Raw genomic sequence first — 17,089 nt, forward strand, 5'->3', positions numbered from 1 at the left:
AGGTCCCCTTTTTGTTTTTGTTTCATTTGTTGATGTCGGCTACCCCTCAAAATTGGGGGAAGTGCCTTGGTATATGTATGTGTACTTAAGGTTCAGCTTCATCCCCCATGATTTGCACCATGAAGTGATTTCAGTTAGATCTCTATAAGTGATTCAGCAACCATATTCAAATGGAATTGATGCAAAGTAGTATTAGCTGCATACGAATACGTAACAATCTTGTTTTCTAGGCCAGTCAACGTATCGTGTATATAGAATGAAAAGTAACGAGCTTAGAGCACAATCCTGAGGAACATCATATATTACATTCTAATAATTAGTATGGTAACCTTAAAAAATACTCTGCCATCTATTTTTGAAAATCAATAATGATGCCAAGAAAAGACACACCCACTACCAACGGTTTGGGTTTGAAAACCAGGGCCTCATGATTAACACCAAAAGACCCACCAACTCCAAGCTGTTTGGGTTTGAAAACCAGGGCCTCATGATTAACAAGGTTAAAGGACGCATTAAAATAAAAGCCAATAATACAAACTAACCAACTAAAATGAAGGGATTTCTGCACAGCATTGGAAATTGTAAGAGGGGCATCACATTCTCCAAGGCTTTCGTGAAAATCAAACTATGGAACAGATGATTGCCATCCGCAAACTATTTAAACATTTTGTCAAAAGACTTTCATAAACTTTAGACAATATGGGAGCTATTGAAATTAGGCAGTAATTAGCAAAGCTAGAGCTACCACAAATACATTTACCAAATGGAATAACATTAATAATTTTCCAACATGTGCAAAATAACTTCGAAGTGCGCAACTTAAAAATTAAGACAACTTAGGAGCTACGAACTCGGTTGTCTTTATAAAAAGACAGAAGGAAAAATATATCGAGGTCTTCGCCACCATTAGTATCGAGGTCCAGTCATCGTCATCATCACATCCTACGACTATTGACACAAAGGACCTCAGTTAGATTTTGCCAGTTGTCTCTATCTTGAGCTTTGAATTCAATACCTCTCCATTCATCATCTCCCATGTCACGTACATTTAGGTCTTAACCACCGTTAGTATCAAGGTCCAGTAAATGTGCTTTAATTTTAAAGGCCCGAAAAGGTTGACTAGTTAGCTTAGCTTCAAGAAAACAGGAATGGGACGCATTGAGATTTTTATTATTAGCAGTACCAACCAAACTCGGTTGAGTCCCTTGTCTGGCTGGGAGGAGTGTAGAGAGGAAAGGTCCCCTTTTTTTTTTATTTGTTTGATGTCGGCTACCCCAAAAATTGGGGGAGGTGCCTTGGTATATAGTAAGTGACAAGAGCCATCAGGTTTAAGCAAAGAAGGAACTGTTAAGTCTACGCCAAAGATGGCAACATTCAGTGACAAAAAAACCCTAAGGTTACAACCTAAACTTCGGCTATCTTGTGACTATGAGATTTTCTTGATAATGATCACTAGCAGTTGTTTTTAGCAATTTATACCAGCTCCCATTTGGTCAATATTTTAATATATCTGCCTTGAAAAAAGTTCATACCTGCTTCACCATCTGTGTGAAATTACAGATGAAAAGTAATTTATATTACTGTATTACTAGCAGTACCAGCCGAACTCGGTTGAGTGCCTTGTCAGGCTGGGAGGAACGTAGAGGAGAGGTCCCCTTTTTTGTTTCATTTGTTTGATGTCGGCTACCGCCCAAAATTGGGGGAAGTGCCTTGGTATATGTATGTATGTACTATCATTACATGCCGAGCTGAAACTAGTTTGAAAAGCAGAAGGATTGTTACAAGGCCATAGAGAAATCAGCCTTGTTTAAAAAAAAATGAAAGAGGATAAACTTCATAAACTATAAAAGATAAATCTATTCTATCTATTTACCAAGGCACTTCCCCCAATTTTGGGGGGTAGCCGACATCAAACAAATGAACAAAAGGGGACCTTTCCTCTCTACGCTCTTCCCAGCCTGATGAGGGATTCAGCCGACTTTGGCTGGTACTGCTAGGGTGGCCACAGCCTAGACAAAGATAAGGTAACTAAGAGAGTAAATTAATCTTCTTCTTTGTCTGCATCTTTTCCAATGGGGTCGATGTTGGCCAGCATTCTCCATCTACCTCTGTCCCACACTTCATCACCGGTTAATCCCTTTGATCGAAGGTCATCCTTGATACAGTTCATCTACCTTCGCTTTGGTCTCCCTCTCCTTCTCGGTCCCTGTACCTCCATTTCCACCACTCTCCTCCCAATATACTGTTCATCTCTTCTCATGACATGACCATACCACCTCAGTCTACTTCCTTGGATCTTATCTGATAGTTCTCCAACTCCTGTGGTACCCCTAATTACCTTAAATTACCTTATTCCGTTTCTTATTTATTTTACTTTCTTCCCTAACTAAGAAAGTAAAATAAATAACTGATAAACTATGAAACACATCACAAACACTTACTTCTTAACAAAAGCTGTGTCACTTGGGAGCAAGAATTCCCAGACAGACATTGCTGGACAATATGCCGAAACGCCCCACAGAATTTCCTTAATGTCGTTACCAGGTAGTCATATTGTCTCAGTCACTTCGGATCGCCGCAAGACCGTATTCTTCGTGAACATGTATAACTGTAAAGAAAAGTCAATATTTATTACAATATATCAAACATGAAATACTAAACCCTACGTAACTTATTACGTATTTATATTCCAATCTCTTCTGTCCTTTAAATATTCCTGCTCTGTCCTCATACACCTGACAACACTGAGATTACCAAACAATTCTTCACCCAAGGGGTTAACTACTGCACTGTAATTGTTCAGTGGCTACTTTCCTCTTGGTAAGGGTAGAAGAGACTCTTCAGCTATGGTAAGCAGCTCTTCTAGGAGGACACTACAAAATCAAACCATTGTTCTCAAGTCCAGGGTAGTGCCATAGCCTCTGTATCATGATCTTCCACTGTCTTGGGTTAGAGTTCTCTTGCTTGAGGGTACACTCGGGCACACTGTTCTATCTAATTTCTCTTCTCGTTTTGTTAAATTTTTACAGTTTACATAGAAAATCACAAATTTTTAAGTAATTTGTATTTTTCCTAACACACTTACCTAGAACTACCTTCTTAGGAGTTACTGGTAACTATCCTAACCTTCTATAGGCCTTCATTCTTAACTAAACTGTTTGAAATTGTACTACCTTGATATACTATGAGCTAAAAAATATTAACAATACTACTTACAGAAGAAGATTAACAATCATGTGAAGAATATTTCCCCCCCGAGACTTAACTAGAAGTGTGCTCGAGTGTACCTTCAACCAGTTTTTTTTTAAATTCAAGCTTTAGCTCGCACCTCCCAGCACTTACCGAATCGTCATTTGCCGAATATGGGAACAACAAATGTGATACATAATAAAGAAGATGGTAAAGACCATCTTATATATATATTACCATTGATCATAACCATCTTCACATGGTTGTGAAGATCAAGGGATATCAACCCGGACTTTGACATCAGACGAGTTGGGAGTCCAGGAGTAAGCATCTTCACCTCTTCCGTTGGCGGCACTAACTGGTTGAGATAGTCCTTCGACGACAGGCTGAACTGGTCCACCAGTTCGTCTTCATACGTGCAGTACAGCTTGCGAGACTCAAACTCGCTCTTGTCGCTGCCGTACCTGGAAAGTAGAATATTCAATGAACATTTCCTTCAGAGAACATAGCTAATTAAGGATTGCACGATGGAGAAATCAGACGTTGTAATTAGAAGTTGTAGAGTGGATAAAGATAAGAAAAAGTACTGTACGGTAAATGAAAAGACAAGTTCATTTAAAATTTACATTTAAAAAAAAAACAAATTGTGAAATGAGTGCCTGGAAGCTATTGGTCAAATTAGAGTCTAGACGCTAAAAATCAAATGAGCGCCTAAAGGTTTATCAATACAATTTCTCTTTCACATACAGACCACAATCATAATTTCCAAATGTCCACACACACACTGTAGTTTTTGTCTGGCAGAGAGAAGAGTAATAATCGCGTGAACATGTCCCACTTTTATGTATTCTACGAATGAATTTGCAGGATTAACAAGCCTGCTAGGAGATAAAACAGAATACTATAAGAGTTTTGTGTGGATGGATGGAGTGAAGGAAGCTCTGGGTGATAGGAGAATAGATGTGAGAGAGGCAAGAGGGCGTGCTAGAAATAGGAATGAATGGCGAGCGATTGTGACGCAGTTCCTGTAAGCCCTGCTGCTTCCTCCGATGCCTTAGATGACCGCGGAGGTAGCAGCAGTAGGGGATTCAGCAGTATGAAGCTTCATCTGTGGTGGATAACGGGGGAGGGTGGGCTGTGGCACCCCAACAGTACCAGTTGAACTCGGTTGAGTCCCTTGTTAGGCTGGGAGGAACGTAGAGAGTAGAGGTCCCCTTTTTTGTTTTTGTTTCATTTGTTGATGTCGTCTACCCCCAAAAATTTGGGGAAGTGCCTTGGTATATGTACCTATGTATGTATGCATTATTATGTGGAGATATATCAGTTCAATGAGTTGAACTCTACTCTTATATTAATGGCCTGAATTATATATAAATATATTGGATCTAATAAATCAATCAAAGAAATTATAAGATATGAAACTGTGATAAATAGAAATTAAATCTTATCTATAAAACCTATGCTTCTTATACATTTTAAAATCTTGAAAACAGAGAAACTCTCAAAATCAGATAAATTGCTTGACAAACTTTTCTTCACAAAACGTGAATATTTTTGTCCTCTAAAAACTTTACAGTTGCAAAAATATGTGAAAATGACAAATTTGTTTATAATTTGTAACTAACACAAACCTGGAGTTATTTATCATGGATATTCTTTCGGCAAAGCTGGTAGCCAATTAGACTATTGTTGCGAGGTAGCAACCCTACCCACAGACTGGGTAGAGGGTGGCTAGGGGTACCAGCCACCTGTATATATACTCACGGAGTGGTGAACTAGTCTCCTCTCTCTCTCCTCCTTAAGGGTGCCAGTGAAGGAAGTCAGAGCTATGCAACAAAGAAAAACTAGAAAGGTAGTGAAAATATACAAAGTACTGAACCCAAGAGGGAATATTGACAGGCTCTATATACCACGCAGAGGAGGAAAAGGACTCGTCAGTATAGCAGATTGTATCAACATCGAAAGTAGAGAACTGGGACAGTATATACCTTAAGACCAGTTAAGATTAATGGCTAATGAGTCCATGAAAAGAAATCTTGATAAAGGAGGCTGAAGACCCAGAAGTACATAAGGAGAGAACTTGAAATAAAGACTAGAAGAATGGAAAAATAACCCATTGAATGGATCACTCCTGAGAAAAGCTGAAGAATTGGCCAATAAAGAAACATGGCAGTGGCTACAGAGAGAAGAACTTAAGAAAGGAAACTGAAGGGATAATAATTATCAAGTCTTTCAAAAGGAAACCAAAGACTTTCTTATTCTGCGAGTGTTTTGACAGTGATGATCAAACAGTAAGTGAACAATATGCATTGTGAAATGTTAAATGCTCCTGAAGGAACATCATAAAATGAGGAGGTCCTGTAGAGAGTAGGATTCCCCTGCTGTACAGGATCAGATAAGCAGCCCTTAAAGTAAAGAAAAGTAATACATACATACATATACCAAGGCACTTCCCACAATTTTGGGGGGTAGCCGACATCAACAAAGAAACAAAAACAAAAAGGGGACCTCTACTCTCTATGTTCCTCCCAGCCTAACAAGGGACTCAACCGAGTTCAGCTGGTACTGCTAGGGTGTCACAGCCCACCCTCCCACATTATCCACCACTAATGGCAGTATAATATCAAGCCACAAGAATAAGATATACTCAATGAGCTACAGTATATACGGATATAACATCACATGAAAACGCAGGAAAAGAAAGGTAAAAAAAAAATTACCATTAACCACGTTGCTAGTGAATGTCCAGCACTTGCTTAGCATCAATACAAGAAACACTGTACAGTGACTAAAGCTCTCCATTGGAGTACGCAGAAGATATGAAATGCAACGCAGCAACATATGGTACGAACATCAACATCAAGATGTGGTAGAAAATGATCAGGCTTAACCCTTTTACCCCCAGGCTCTTTGGAAATTTCCAACCCTTAACCCCCAAGGGGGTATTCTTTCCCCAGCACATTTTACAGTATATTTTTTTTAAATTGATCTGACAGCCTTAATTTTTGTCATAGAGAGGTCAGGTTGGTCTCATTCTCTTGGAAAATGCCTGAATTTTCTCAAAAAATTATCAAAAATATGAAAAAAAAATTTTCATAGCATTTTTTTGCAAGGACGTACCGGTACGTCCATGGGGGTAAAGGGATGGCTTTTGTGAAACGTACCAGTACGTCCTTTGGGGGTAAAAGGCTTAACTACTCAGGGACTACAGAGTAAGGATAGACAGAATGATACAAGGGTATCGACCAGACATCACACGAGTGGTGAGTACTTTTCTAAATGCTGATAATGAACGGTATACTTTGAGTTATGCAGTGACTGGTGAAATTCTGCAATGAAAATTGGAATATTATAAGTTTACTGAGAAAATTACGTTGAATTATAACTTGAATGAATGTATGAAACAAAAGATGTATAATCTGCAGTGGGGAAAGAAGAGCTGGAGTCATAGAAACGAGGGTTTTGGAACGCCACTGGTCGAAAAAGTATCACTCGTAGATGTCGCATTACCGTGGGACTCGGGCGTGGAAGCTAACGGGGGAGAGAAAATAGAAAAAAAAGGTATCAGGATTTGCAAATTGAATTGAGAAGGGTATGAAATATACAGGTAGAAGGGGCACCAATAATCACAGGAACACTAGGGACCATACCCAAGTCGTTGAAAAGGAATCTTAAGAAGGTAGGAGCCAATTTAGCCCCAGGACTGGTGCTAAAGTGTTCGTGCTACTTGAAACAGCATGAATAGTTTGTCACTAAAGTGTGCGTGCTACTTGAAACGGCATGAATAGTTTGTCACTAAAGTGTGCGTGCTACTTGAAACCGCATGAATAGTTAAGAGTGTGACAGACTTCTAAGGAAGCTGGATGTAATCTCAAACCCCACACTATAAGCCACCAGTCTCTGTAGACTATGATTAACCCTCGCCAAAATAATAATAACATGGGTGACCTTACTCTTCCTTTTTTTGGAATAATGTCCTCATATTTGGGTACATTTTATTTATTTACTTAATAAAATTGAACCTAAAAAAATTCATTTGATAAATAAAACATCCTTGGCTGCTCCATCTAATTCCTACTGATTTAGATTAGGCCCTTCTTAAAAGTGACCTCAAAGGGAATACATACATACATATACCAAGGCACTTCCCCCAATTTTGGGGGGTAGCCGACATCAACAAATGAAACAAAAACAAAAAGGGGACCTCTACTCTCTACGTTCCTCCAGCCTAACAAGGGACTCAACCGAGTTCAGCTGGTACTGTTAGGGTGCCACAGCCCACCCTCCCCCGTTATCCACCACAGATGAAGCTTCAGCATTATGAAGCTTCATCTGTGGTGGATAATGTGGGAGGGTGGGCTGTGGCACCCTAGCAGTACCAGCTGAACTCTGTTGAGTCCCTTGTTAGGCTGGGAGGAACGTAGAGAGTAGAGGTCCCCTTTTTGTTTTTGTTTCATTTGTTGATGTCGGCTACCCCCCCAAAATTGGGGGAAGTGCCTTGATGTATGTATGTACTCATAGGATAATTTGGGAATTTTCTTACTGGTCAGTTTATGAATTAACTATCAGAAGTTTATAATTCCCTTCAAGACAGTTTATCAACACTTTTACTAAATCTAATACTTTTCTAATTCAACTCTCAGGACAATTCATAAATTCCCTCACTCACAAGACAGTTTATTAACTCTTTTAAGACTAAATCCAATGCTGCTTTCCCCAAGAGAGGGGAGGATGAAGAAAAGAATAAGGGCCATGCATACCTTTTCATTCATGCAGACTAAAACTGGGTAACAATGCCCTCAACCCTCTGCTACTTGTCCATTAAGGAGCTGAGGTTTAAACCAGCTGTTGTGCAGCCACCACAGGGCCGATAGAGAACGTATCGAGCCTCCTGTGGGTCACGTCTTGCAGGTAGTGGTAATAACTTAATACTAGGAACACAAGGGAACATGGTTTACCTGGCATTAGCATAAGAAAAACATTAGAATACCAACAAATTTGAGTAAAGATGGAATTCTGATACTCACTTGTTATAATTCACCTCTATCCACGGCTCCTCTTTAATCTGCCGCAGCAAAAACCCGTAGCTCTTTTCCTTGGCCTTGCGGCTTCGTTCCGTCTCTGGCTTTTCAAATCTTACAGTAACCCTTTTGACCTTGTCCTCTTCATCAGAATCTGGAAGAAAATTTTGATCAGCGACATACTTAAATGATAACCGATCGTTTAGTTTGCTGCAAGTAATATTCCTAACAGCTACAGAATTCATAAAATAATTACTGGAGGGTCCTCGACTTGCAAACATTCGGAGATACTGTACAAACTCAAACCCACTGGAAATCGTAAACCTCAAATAATGTATCAAAAGTTCATATTAAAATACTGTAAAATAATAATTTCTGGGTCGACCTGTGTTCGCCGGTGAAAAGGTCCTCCTTGTCACTTTTCTGATATAAATATATTCCAAATATACCAGAGAAAGTTAAAGCATTGGAATGCAGAGGTTACTACCCTCGCGCGAGCACCCTAAGGGCGTCGTGTATAAAGAAAGGGCGTGTGATAACCAATATTCAGAGGTCGTCTTCCATTTAGAATATTCCTTCGTCAATATACACAAGAGGGGTGTGCCGTTATAGCGGTCTCCACCGCATCAACCTGGATCACCCCACCAACGCCCGACACCAACGCCATCTGACATCCTTCTTTTTGGACTCGTCAAGCATTGTACCCCTTGCTTTATGCCAGTTCTTTTTACCCTTTTTTTGGACCTTTTTTGAGATGGCTGAGGCTCTACTTACCCCTGCACCAATGTTAAGTACCCTAAATTCTGTTTTTTGATTCAGTGTTAAGATATTTTGTCTTAAACCCGCGTTTTAGTTTAGTTTTCCACAAGAAATATTCCGAACAGCTACAGGATTCATAAAATAACTACTGGAAGGTCGTCAACTTGCAAACATTCGGAAATACTGCACAAACTCATACCCACCTGAAATCGTAAACCTCAAATAATGTATCAAAAGTTCAAAGTTGGAGCAAATGCTTTTTTGTTGACCAGGCGGACATGAGTCTTTTTATAGTTTATTTATGACATATTTTTTTTTGATGTTGTTAATAGTTTATATATGACATGTCTGTTTTGACGTTGTTACTTATTTTAGAAGGATTTATTGTTAATTTGTTCTCTTCCTTTATTTATTTCCTTATTTCCTTTCCTCACTGGGCTATTTTTCCCTGTTGGAGCCCCTGGGCTTATAGCATCTTGCTTTTCCAACTAGGGTTGTAGCTTGGATAGTAATAATAATAATAATAATAACAAAGGACGTACTGGTACGTTTCACAAAACTCATCCCTTTACCCCCATGGACGTACCGGTACGTCCTTGCAAAAAACTGCTATTTAAATTTTTTTTTTGCATATTTTTGATAATTTCTTGAGAAACTTCAGGCATTTTCCCAGAGAATGAGACCAACCTGACCTCTCTATGACAAAAATTAAGGCTGTTAGAGCAATTTAAGAAAAAATTACTGCAAAATGTGCTTGAAAAAAAATAACCCTTGGGGGTTAAGGGTTGGAAATTTCCAAATAGCCTGGGGGTAAAAGGGGTTAAAATTCTGTAAAATAATAATAGATAATGCAATGCAGTAAGGAAGCTGACATTTGTAATAAGAAACATGGTTTATTTGTTGACTTTGCAGCTGAAAATATAGTCATGTGAGTCAGATGAAGACTACATTATTGTTATTATCATCATTACTTGCTAAGCTACAACCCTAGTTTGAAAAGCAAGATGCTATAAGCCCAGGGGCTCCAACAGGCCAAAACTTAACAAAATTAGACTAGCAAACAGTTCCTTTGAACTTAGTATGTTTGAAAGTTGACGACTTTCCGTAAATACCGTTAGTTTTTCTAGCCTTCAAATTGGGGCAAAGAAAATACTACTCACATACGAAAAAAAGATTTAATACTATATACATACGGATAAAACATAAAAATTTATCCGCACTCGGAAGCAGAAACACATGAGTCTGGAGTACTTGCTCTTAACCCTTTTACCCCCAAAGGACGTACTGGTACGTTTCACAAACTCATCCCTTTACCCCCATGGACGTACCGGTACGTCCTTGCAAAAAAATGCTATAAAATTTTTTATTTTTCATATTTTTGATAATTTTTTTTAAAAATTCAGGCATTTTCCAAGAGAATGAGACCAACCTGACCTCTCTATGATAAAAATTAAGGCTGTTAGAGCAATTTAAAAAAAATATACTGCAAAATGTGCTGGGAAAAAAATAACCCCTTGGGGGTTAAGGGTTGGAAATTTCCAAAGAGCCTGGGGGTAAAATGGTTAATCACACCCTAATGCAGGTAAGAATAACATGTTCTCATTTATAAAGGATTATACTGTATTAGATACACTAAGTTTGCTTTCATATGGCTTCATCTCTGTCTTAGACTGGACCTAAAGAACTGGACAATGCAACCTGCCTCTTTATAAACCGGTTAACTGTCTTTAAGTATCCACTTTTGCTATGGTAAGCAGCTCTTCTAGGACACTCCAAAATCAAATAATTGTTCTCTAGTCTAAGCTGGTGCCATAGACTCTGTACCATGGTCTTCCACTGTCTTGGGTTAGAGATCTCTTGCTTGAGGGGTCCCTGGGTTATAGCATCCTTTTCCAACTAGGGTTGTAGCTTAGCAAGTAATAATAATAATAATTCTGTAATAACAATAATAATGCCATGTACCAAGAGGTACGTAAAGACGGAAGTTCCCTGCCAAACACAACGAACAATAATTTTGATTTATAAAGTTATGGCAAAACCGAACATCTATTCATATTTATGAAGTTGTCACCACTAACCTAACATGTCCCCTTAACCAAAGTGAGGAGCAGAGAAGTAAATCATATTATTCTATCTTATTTCTCTTCCTTTTCTTTATTTTTAAGTTTTTATAGTTTATATATATATGAAAGACTTATTTCAATTATGTTACTGTTTTAGGAAAATTTTAATTTGTTCACTACTTCTCTTGTAGCAAATTTATTTCCTTATTTCCTTTCCTCACTGGGCTATTTTTCCTTGGAGCCCTTGGGCTTATAGCATCCTGCTTTTCAAACTAAGGTTGTAGCTTAGCTAATGATAATAACAATCAGTTATTGATTTATGCCAGGAAATCTTGTCTTCTCTTGTCTCTTAGTAAATGCCAGGTGGCAAGTTGAGCCACGACTTGGGACGACAGCGAGAGGGAAAATTTTATCAATCTTTATCGAGGTCATTAAGTTGGTACTACAGTAAAAACTTACCCTCTTCTCCGGTCGAGTCCTTCCTCTCCTTTTTCCCGCGTTTGTCGGCCTGGTCGAGATAGGAGAGGGACGGCCGCAGGGCAAACACCGACGCTAAGGGGGTTAAGGGGAGACCAGAATCGCGGACTACACCTACCGCATAACGACTGACGTCACTCAGCGCCTTAGTCGACGTCAGCACCAGTTTGTCCATCCCGTTGCTTTATGGGAAAAGTAATGCGATGTATCAGTGGAAATAACATTATTAACCCTTTTACCCCCAAAGGACGTACTGGTATGTTTCACAAAACTCATCCCTTTACCCCCATGGACGTACCGGTACGTCCTTGCAAAAACCTGCTATTTAAATTTTTTTTTTGCATATTTTTGATAATTTTTTGAGAAACTTCAGGCATTTTCCAAGAGAATGAGACCAACCTGACCTCTCTATGACAAAAATTAAGGCTGTTAGAGCAATTTAAAAAAAAATATACTGCAAAATGTGCTTGAAAAAATATAACCCCTAGGGGTCAAGGGTTGGAAATTTCCAAACAAACATATAATTAAATAGACACAGGTAATAATATAACCTCCTTGGCGGAAGTAATAAAAACATCTACTTCCATCACTCAACAAACGTAAGTAATAAAAACATCACAAATTTTTAAGTAATTTGTATTTTTCCTGACAAACTTACCTAGAATTACCTTCTTAGGAGTTACTGGCAACTCTACCCTAACCGACCAGCTTTTTGTGTAGTTTACCCTATTCCCATTTTCTAAGGGGCTAACCTCAGGCGGAGTGAAACGCGCCCTGAGGCAACCCGGGGTCACTCGGGCCCTAGTACTTGGCTCATCCTGCTGAGGCCGTCGGCCAGGACGTTCCAACAAACCTTTAGTAAAAATTGTCCTCGGAATCTCGCTTGTCCCGGAACGCCCCCGTCCACGTTCAGGGAAATCTGCTCCCCCCCTGCTTTTGTCGTACGTCGGTCCCCTCGTGCGCAGACCCATCTCCATCTCTATTTGTCCGCTCTTCGGCCGAATCTTTGTCTGTCGGGGGAATACATTTCATGACAGAATTGATTATGACTCAAATTTATTTGAAAATACTGTGGAATATAGGACATATTTGTTTTTGATGTTGTTAATAGTTTATATATGACATGTCTGTTTTGACGTTGTTACTTATTTTAGAATGATTTATTGTTAATTTGTTCTCTTCATTTATTTATTTCCTTATTTCCTTTCCTCACTGGGCTATTTTTCCCTGTTGGAGCCCCTGGGCTTGTAGCATCTTGCTTTTCCAACTAGGGTTGTAGCTTGGATAGTAATAATAATAATAACAATAAAGTATATGAGTTTAATCTATTCTGAGATTAAGCCTGCACCAAAAAATGCTCGTAAGCAAAGACCAATTTCCCCATGAGAAATAAAAGGGAATCAGTCAATGCATTCCACTTGCTCAAAAATAAACCTATACACTTATTTTGAAAAGTTTTTAATGTAATTCAATATCAATATTATCTTTCATGTTATAGTAATCACAACTCCCTCTTCTTCCGTAAATATTTAACCCTTTTACCCCCAAAGGACGTACTGGTACGTTTCACAAAAGCCATCCCTTTACCCCCATGGACGTACCGGTACGTCCTTGCAAAAAAATGCTATAAAAAATTTTTTTTTCATATTTTTTATAATTTTTTGAGAAAATTCAGGCATTTTCCAAGAGAATGAGACCAACTTGACCTCTCTATGACAAAAATTAAGGCTGTTAGAGCAATTTAAAAAAAATATACTGCAAAATGTGCTGGGAAAAAAATAACCCCCTGGGGGTTAAGGGTTGGAAATTTCCAAATAGCCTGGAGGTAAAAGGGTTAAAATGGAATAAGATCTACTGTACCAACCTTAAGAATAGTGGACTCGTCATAATTGTGAGAATGCGGCCGAACGGGGAACTGTAGAGCGTACAACTGTTGCGCGAGTGTCTTTGCCAAGTACATCGGAATCTATAAATATTAGAAAATCTTAGCAAGAAAAGAGACATTTACACTTGAATGTTTGAATACACAAAGTCTATAGTGTTAAGTAATCCCTTGGCTATTTCGGGCGTTACATTCTAAGTGGTAGCTGGAAAACCGTGAAGTAGATACAGAAATCTAATATATAATTTTTTCATTATTTTTACAATTCATGTTTTTATCTTCATAAATTTAAGCTGTTATATGTCCAAAAATTATTATCTTTAACCCTTTTACCCCCAGGCTTTTTGGAAATTTCCAACACTTAACCCCCAAGTGATTATTTTTTCCCCAGCACATTTTGCAGTATATTTTTTTTAAATCGCTCTAACAGCCTTAATTTTTGTCATAGAGAGGTCAGGTTGGTCTCATTCTCTTGGAAAATGCCTGAATTTTTTCAAAAAATTATCAAAAATAAGAAAAAAAAATTTTTATAGCATTTTTTTGCAAGGACGTACCGGTACGTCCATGGGGGTAAAGGGATGAGTTTTGTGAAATGTACCAGTACGTCCTTTGGGAGTAAAAGGGTTAATATAAAAATAATTCAAACCATGAAAAATATTATAATCTGCCTTTTGAAAACCATGATACTGCATACAGTAAAAGGCCTATGACGTAACGAGGAGATACGTGAACTGGGATATGGCGAGGAATTAATTTCATAAACCTCGTACACAGCGGGACATATTCGCACTCCTATCAAATTGAAATACGAAATTTAGAACATATTTAATCATTACAAACCTCTTATAATATTTGACCCACTCAGTCATGATGTCTACAATATATTTCATAACTACCAAAACACCTTACAAGCTGGGGCAAACTAAGGTCGCACAAAATATAATATTAAAAGTCATATAAGATCAGTTAGAAATCAAAATGAGCTATTAGCTATTAAGCTATTACTGGAAAAGGGAAGTAGTTGTTTATATCATTTGAAAATTTCAGAAGGAACAAATGTAACTTATGAAAAACGATACTCTCTTTGATAGTTGGGTTATGAGACTTAGATTGGGATATAAGTATTATTGGGAATTTAATAAAGACAAAAATGTACCTTGTGAATTTTGTAAACAAGACAAAAGTAATAAGTTGTATCATTGCATTATGGAATGTAAAGAATTTGATGGAATCAGAAATGATTCCATTGCAGACCTGTATGAACAAATATGTTTTGTAATTAATAATAATAAAATAACTGATTTTATTAAAAAATATAAGAGAAACCATATTGTATTTTAAAATAGAATAACTGTGTTATTGGGAAAGGGAAGATATAGGAACACTATACTTCCCTTTTGATGTAAATTATCAATAAAATTTTTGAATTGAATTGAAAATGGAGTTTGTAAGGGCGTTCACATTTCATAAATGTAAACCTCTCGGTGAGAGATTGTATTCAACCCTAAAAGTACAGTACAGTAGTAAACCTCTTTCTCAAAGTGTACAGAAGATATAATGCCCACAACGAGAACTACAATCAAGTGGGGAGCGACTTCCTACTTTCAACTTGAGACCCCTGGGCTTATAGCATTCTGCTTTTCCAACTAGGGTTGTAGCTTAGCAAGTAATAACAATAATAATATTGATGCTTTGACGAGCTTAAATTAGCATGCATACGTATATAAAAAGTAGTATTGAATGAATGAATGATCTGAAGTGTTCTGGCATCCAAAGTAGTATTGAAACAATACAAAATTTCCAGTGAATTTCAAGTCTCATAAACTTCCTTGTTTTATCTATGAAATATCACCTTGGGTAGTTATTTAGTGGGAAAAATGAGGGCTACTTTTGAAAAACAGAAGAGCCACTATCACTCACCCAGGTGAATTAATCAAATAAGAATACAGTACGATAATAACAGACCAAGTTTAATCTAAGACAACACAACTTGCTCCCGTTCGTGCTACAGAACATGAACTTTAAAGAAAGTTGACATGAGAAATTGCAAAACTTTTAAAAAAAAGGTAAAATTAATATCCCTAAACTGTCTTTGGTAGACTAAGTTAAAATCCTTCATTTACAGGTCAAGTACATCCATCTTTCCTATGCAGTACAGTACCATGCATTTACATGTATAGGAAACTATTAGCCAGTTAGTCAAAGCAGAACTGTTTCATAATGCCTTTCTGCTTCCGTACGCAGCTGTCTGTTGACGTTTCTCTTAACTCATGTTTCGTAAAAAAATAACCGGTGCTATTATAGTATGCTATCTACCGCCGATTTTGCTATCTACCACCCCTCTCTGACTATAATATGATACCTACCATCAGTCCCTAAGAATACGGTCTACTTGCTAATTTGCCTCTAATAAGGAGGATCACTACCTACTTGATAACCCAACTTAACCTAACCTAACTCAACCCAACCTAACCTAACTTACAAACTGCTTATAATTATGCATCCATGTCATCCTTCCAATAAATATTATTAAACAATCATTAAAGTCTAATGAGTATAACATACTTGTGGTAAGTAATCTGTTTGATAATCCTCATCAAACAGGAGGATTAACATTGACGGTATATAACATACTTTGTGGTAGATACCATACTATAGTAGTAATTCGATGGTAGATAGCATACTATAATAGCACCAAATAACCTCCCTTACTTTTCTTTTTAGGACAAGATACCTCCACACTACTAATGAGCAAGAATATCCCACTCTAAGTCTTCTTGCTTACCCACAATGCTCCTGCCCATCCTCCAGCCATTGAAAACAACTTGAAGGAATTCAAATTCATGGAGATCGAGTTCCTACTGCCCACCACCACTCCAAAACTCCATGGATAAGTGGGTAATCTCATTTTTAAAAACTCTACATGAAGGCCATGTTCCAGCAGTTTCAAATCACCGATGGGACCAAGCTCACCATTAGAGAGCTTTGAAAAGAACATTTCCACATTGTCATATGCCTCAAAATGATTGATAAAGCCTAGGAAGGGGTTACTAAGAGAACCTTTAACTCTGTATGGAATAAACTCTGTATGGAAGAAACAGTGGACTGAATGCTTTGCAGAAATGACAAATTCGTAGATAATTTGTATTTTTCCTAACTATACAAACCTTGGCTATTTAATAGGGGTATTACTTTCGGCGTAGCTGAAATGACGAGCCATTAGAATTTTAACGAGGGTTTACTACCCCATCGCTAGTTAGCGGGGGTAGGGGAGGGTAGCTTGCTACCCCCCACCCCCTCACACACACCTGTGCTTGAGCTCACTTTGCTTGGAGATAGGACTTCAAGGGGGATAGGGCTGGCGGGCAAGTTTGATTAAATAGCTAAGGTTTGTATAGTTAGGAAAAATACAAATTATCTACGAATTTGTCATTTGTTCCGTAACTGACATACAAACCACGCTATTTAATAGGGGTGACTCACCCATTAGGAAGGGTGGACGTCCCAGCCAGTACTGGCTTTTTGGCTTTGCCCGGGGGCTCGTTATTTGAGTGTGTCAGCACTCAAAAATAAGGAGTCCCTGCACCTCGCTAGAACCTTGCTACGCAAGGACTGGGGCTTTACGCAAGCTGTGGGTGAAGGTATAATGAAGTGTGAGTCGTCCTAAGAAGTTGACCTTAAGTTCTTTAGATGGAAAC

At 38.1% G+C, this 17,089-nt stretch overlaps 1 pseudogene; it reads right to left on the reverse strand.

The window, feature by feature from the left end:
• Window positions 1-17,089, reverse strand: part of LOC137636410 (DNA-directed RNA polymerase III subunit RPC5-like) — a 47,952-nt pseudogene that overhangs the window by 7,732 nt on the left and 23,131 nt on the right.

This window comes from Palaemon carinicauda, unplaced genomic scaffold (genome assembly GCF_036898095.1).
Source record: "Palaemon carinicauda isolate YSFRI2023 unplaced genomic scaffold, ASM3689809v2 scaffold291, whole genome shotgun sequence".
In the NCBI taxonomy this organism is placed as follows: Eukaryota; Metazoa; Arthropoda; class Malacostraca; order Decapoda; family Palaemonidae; genus Palaemon; species Palaemon carinicauda.